Genomic DNA, 5,774 nt, shown 5'->3' with positions numbered 1-5,774 from the left:
TTTCTGTCTGTTACGTATAAGATGTTTACTAAGGTAATCGCCAATAGAATCAGGGCAACCTTAGACTGCAATCAAGCAAAGGATCAAGCAGGGTTTCGGAAACGGTACTCTACTATCGATCATATCCATACCATCAATCAGGTGATAGAAAAATGCTCGGAATATAACCAGCCCTTGTACATAGCATTCCTTGATTACGAAAAAGCATTTGACTCGGTTGAAACCTCGGCGGTGATGCAGGCATTGAGAAATCAGGGGGTAGACGAGCCGTACGTGAAAGTGCTGGAAGATATAGTGGCTGCACAGCAACCATAGTTCTGCATAAAGTAACAAAATTCCCATAAAGAAAGGTGTTAGGCAAGGAGACACAATCTCCCCAGTACTATTCACAGCTTGCTTAGAGGAAGTATTCAGAGACTTGGAATGGGAGCAGTTATGGATAAGGGTAGATGGAGAATACCTCAGTAATCTGCGATTTGCTGATGACGTTGCCTTGCTAAGCAACTCTGGGATGAACTGCAAATAATGATGACCTAGACAGGAAAAGTAGAAAGGTAAGCTTGAAAATCAATATGCAGAAGACTCCCAAGTGCAGCTGCCGACTATAGCTGTTAACAATGTTGAGTCATACGCTTGAACGCAGAGCTTATGTGTATCCCTGACATATATCGCACCAAGTAGTGACACAGAAGCGATCTTTATCTTAAGAATGGTGGCAGCTTAGATGGAGAAATGTTCATGTCAGGCCGCACAACAAAAAAACACTGAAATTGTGAGATTCAGCAACTTCAGCTACAGAATTTTTTTATCGCACTAGCAGCAAAAAAGCCAGAAGAGTCGGAAGAAGCTCTGATTTCAGCTTTTAGCGATTCAGGTACTACAATTACAGTGGCCAAAGGTGCACACAGTTTCCGTACCCACTTGCTTTTGAGTATGTACCCATGATCGCTGCATGTTCTCAGTTTTATCTCTGTTTAGGAGGGTGTCCACAATCGTTAGGAACGATCTGCTGATACTGGCACACAAGTGTGTAGTTTTCACGTAGATAGGAACCTAGTGTATACTTGAGTGAAGGTTCTCCAGCTTATGATACAAACTATTTGTAAAAATAAAAATAAATATATGATTGTACAGGGATTTTGGGGAAACCCAACAGGTTGCTTGTTTTGCTGGATGTTTGGAAGGAATGACTAAGTGAAATGCTCAAGTTCATAGGCCTCTTGTTCGTCCAACATGGGCATTATGAAACTTCACTGGCTGAAGCTGCATTGGAATGAGGGCAACATCTGCAGTGGTTTGCTTCCACCAGGAACAATGCTGTGAATCTGCTTCATAGCAGTGCTGGTGTTCCTCAAAGTGGCAGTCCTGTACAATGTAGACCAGCTGCCACAAGTAAAGCGCCGGTACATCAATCAAGTGCGAAGCCCTCACAGCCACATTAGGCAGGATTTGCATGTAGCTTCCCGAGAAGAGTTCAATAAACAGATATTTAACCTTCGTGGCACACCAGCTCAAATTTTGTCACCCTCTGCAAAATGTGCCAACTATGAACCACAAAAAGTTGACAAATGCACGAAATGAGTTGTGCTATGAGCAAAAGAAGACCGGGCTTAAAAATAATGTTTCTAGCAATTTGGCAAAGTTACGAGAATGGCAAGCCTTCACAATGAACCAAATAACACATTGGTTCCTGGTATTTGGCTTCACTGCATTTTATTGGTGTAGTCGGGAGAATAGCAATTTCCAACTCGCAACAACCACCCCATCTTGATACATCAAGGCAACTGCTGCAGATATACAACAGATCCGAAGGCATGTCGCCTAGCACACATTACAATAGATGCTGTCAAGAGAGTGCAAGAAGTGGCCGATTCCATGCCAAGTTACTTAAGACAATGCCATGTTTCGGACACCATCACATACAGAGAACTTTTGCTCAGATAACCACAGCTGTGTTATCCCCGCAAGGGTCAAGTGTTGTATATGACAAACTCTTTAATCCATGCCAGGCCTGTTCACATATCAATCTGTTGCTTTAATTCTAAAGGCTGAAAACTAGAGAGGCAAAAAATTGCAGTCACACATTTGTGTTTCTCCACCTCCCGCCAAGGCAAATCATGCGTCCAAAATCACTCTGAATGCTTTCCAAATAATAACATATCAGAAAATGCAAGGGTGACAATATTCCACAACAAGATTAAATACATTGCAAGCAAGGTATTTTAAACTTAACTAGGAGCACGCTCTAAACCAGTAGAAGGAGTGAGAGTATCCATTTGGTCACACCAGTTACAGCGCACTGCACTACCGAGGTAGCAGAGGAATCCAACTGGTGGAAGAAACTCGTACGTCGGCCCCGAGTATTCCTTGCCTCTGCAAATGTAAATAAATGAGAGCAATACTGCAATTACATTTAGTTTGCATAAATTCAGCAAACTCACTCACAGTAGAATTTGATTCGAGTAAAGCAAATGAGAGTGCCTGCCGCAGAAGGAAAAAGGCAGCAACGAGACTGGCAGTCAATGCTAGCACAAATACAAATATTTAGCACACTTGCAAAACACTGAAATAGCAACAAAGAGACTAAGTTAAATCGTAAGCAGTAAGTGCGGAATATGCTGTGGCTTGCATGGAATTGTAATGAAGAGTGCTTATAGCAGCAACTTACAAGCTCTTTGACAGGATTACGAGGTAGTACATGCAACGGTGCCTCACTCTCCTGAACAAAACATACCACCTCAGGTTAATTATTGCTTTGTTTTCAAATAAGCTGTCAATGGCCTTGACAGCAGCTTGAAGCAAAGCACTGCCCACTATTTATGGGGGCATTATTTCTGCTATCATTCCCAGTTTTCTCAAAAAGTGATGACGCTGTTGGAGCAGGCAAAAGATATGTATTAGGGAACTCGGCGGTAGCGACATGCATTCGAAGTGTTATGTCTATATGAACAAGCTCAGCGAGTTCTACCAATGCAGTTATTTTGGTAGTAAAAGGGCAGATACTCTCATGGGCAAGAACCTATGATAGCCGAAGAGTCACCCTCATTGCTGCATGCACCGATGTGAGTACTCGACAATGGAACGTATGAGCATATAAGCACAATAAGTTCGTGCGGGTATACGCCCGTATCTTGTAACCATTTCGTGCTGAGCAGTAGGCTCATTTCGCACTGGGCCAGTTTACATTTATACTGTCTCTCAGCTGGCCAGCAACTCCCCTTCTTTAGCACTTCGTCGACACTGCAAAGAAGCTGACCTCTTGCACTGCAGCACCACGTATGGGCCGCATGGATGAATACCTTACGAGTTTTTTGACAGAAGCACGACCGTTTCTATGGGCCCAGTCACTATCTGCTGAAGCTGCGAGGAAGGCAATAAAACCTCCTGATCATAAACCAGCGCGTTCACGCTGGCGCACACCAAAATGCCTGCTACTGCCCAAACAAACTAGGCCACAAACGAAGAATCTTAAAAAAAAAAAAAAAAAAAAAAGGCAAATTACAAACTTCCGTGACTGTCGTTTCACAAATAGTTTCACATCATTTGTAAGTCGCCGCGTACGTCCCAATACCCCAGTGCACCCCAAAGACAACAGCAACCGGCGACCGATCGGTGCACAGCAGCAGGTATGCAATGATTGTTTCAAGCGCGAAGAAACGGGATCGACGCCATTATGCAGACTCCACATGCCTTCGCCCGGAGAGTGTCGCGTGATTACGCCGCGTCAGTAATTGTGACTACCGCATAGCTGCACTGCCGTGTAAAAACTCGTTAAAAAAGCTGCAAGACGGTAGCAGAACGCCGACAAGTGCTTTACCTAGAGCTCGCGGGCATGTACGAAACACCATCATTCGCGTACGACTCACCGTAGTCGGAGGCTGCAGACAGGCCAGGGACAGGACCGAAGGCTGCGCTGTTGAATTTAGGGCAACAATCCACGAACTGAATAAGATTTTCACCGAATTTGCATCTATCGGGATGATGCCCCGCAAACTACAACAAGCCGACGCATGAAAAGCGACCTAGGGCTCGCAAGGCGCGAGCACCCGTTGCGCGAAAAGCGCGCCAGCTTTTGAAGTTTTGTTCGGGGCTCGGGCGCTGTGAAACGGGGTAATTGGCATCTGAGTTTGAGGCTTATTTCCAGAAAAAAGCAAATACTAAAAGTTATTTGACGTCACATCCGTCGTGAGAATCAACGCATCCTCCTTTCCACTTTGGTTCTGGGCGCGCATGCGCAGTTCACGGAGCCGGCTCTCTGCAAGTTCAGGTATGGGCCGGTGAGCTACCGAGTGCAGAACTACAACTTTTGGCCAAAACTAATGAAAAGATAAACGTTGTTCTACCGTAAATAATGTCTTAAGATTGAATATTGTGACTATAAATTACAAAAAGAGAGAGAAACAGAATGCCAGTGTGAGATTTATCCAATATAAGCGATGGCCCTTTCTCCTATTGGCTTAGTTTTGAGCAGCACAAATACCAATATTTCGCACTTAATAGGCAAACTTTGAAATAAAAAAATGGTATGAAAATATTTTTCGTTGTACCATCACTTAAGAAAGTTTTTAGTAGCATTTCGGGAAGGCCGAGGCTAGAGCCACGCCCGTGGCAGCAGCCGACCCCACACACGTTTCTCATGCTGCCACGCACGGAAATACGTCACACTCACGTGACCCGTGCATGATGACGTCAGTGGTTGTGCGCTTCCGTTTAAAATGGCGCGTTGCAAGGCGTGCAATTCCTAGCATTGCCTCCTTAGCCGAGTGGCGTTTCATCTGTGTGAAATTTGTTCGTTGTCATAGCTTTAAAGCCGTTAATTTTGTTGCGGCGGTATTAATTATTGCTATTGGTACGCATGAGTTCATTTGTTTTGTGAGTTGTGCGGTAAAGACGAAGTGTTGCACGCGCACAGCGAGAAAAAGATGCTACATATTTTGGCGACAAGGATGGTAGCGTAAACCAGGACTTCGGCGTGGACTGCTGACCGTCCATCATGAGCTTTTCGGGTCTTCAGCCGCCTCCGCCCTTCCGTGGGAGTAATGGAGGCTGGCGTTCCACAACTACATGCTGGCGTCTGGTGCCTCCACTAGATACCTCCACACTTCTGCTAACCGGAGAGGGCTATCCTGCCAGCGAATTTTCTACACATTGTCGCCGTCGTCCCCTTCAGCGCCTACCGCTGCTGCCTCACACTCCGGTGACGATGCTATCTTTTTACTGGCGACGCACTACAAATCTTCCATAAATGTGATCGCCGCACGCCACCGTTTTCAACGCTGAGTACAAACTGCCGGAGAGATGGCATATGAGTACACATCGCTGCCCTTCGCAGCCTTGTCGGCGACTGCGGTTTTTTTGGGAGCTTCGCAGACTACAAAATCAGGAACCAGCTGGTGAAGAAGACCATTAGTCACCATTTCGGTGAACGCCATCTCCTTCTTGACTTTCTCGCGCGCCCTGGCCTTTGCTAGACAGTGCCAGCAAGCTTGCCATGAAGCAAATGAGCTGTCGGGAGAGGTGGCTCCAGTACAGCGCGTGAGATGCGAGTGCACATCATAACGGGTCCCTCAGGTCCCTTGCATCAAATGCAGTTGCCACGTATGTAAATCTTCATCTGCACTTCCGGAGCGCTCGTGCTATCGCTGCGGTTCTCCTACCCACCTGGCGAACGACTCCACGTGGCAAGCTCGCAAGTAGAATAGCCAGCCTCTAATCCGCGGGCGCACGACTCTCCGTCTTCCCCGGCACGCGTGCCGGGGGCGGGGAAGAGGACG

General features: G+C 46.2%; 1 long non-coding RNA gene across 1 annotated transcript; it reads right to left on the bottom strand.

The window, feature by feature from the left end:
• Positions 1-1,687: 1,687 nt before the first annotated feature.
• Positions 1,688-4,083, bottom strand: LOC146187698 (uncharacterized). Its single transcript, XR_014707400.1, has 2 exons — positions 3,867-4,083; positions 1,688-2,373 (listed from the first exon to the last, which is right to left on the bottom strand). It is a non-coding gene; the product is annotated as an uncharacterized LOC146187698 (long non-coding RNA).
• Between the last annotated feature and the right edge of the window lie 1,691 nt (positions 4,084-5,774).

This window comes from Amblyomma maculatum, chromosome 5, assembly GCF_055883805.1.
Source record: "Amblyomma maculatum isolate TAMU_Amacu chromosome 5, ASM5588380v1, whole genome shotgun sequence".
In the NCBI taxonomy this organism is placed as follows: Eukaryota; Metazoa; Arthropoda; class Arachnida; order Ixodida; family Ixodidae; genus Amblyomma; species Amblyomma maculatum.
This window is presented reverse-complemented; position numbering and strand designations above follow the sequence as displayed.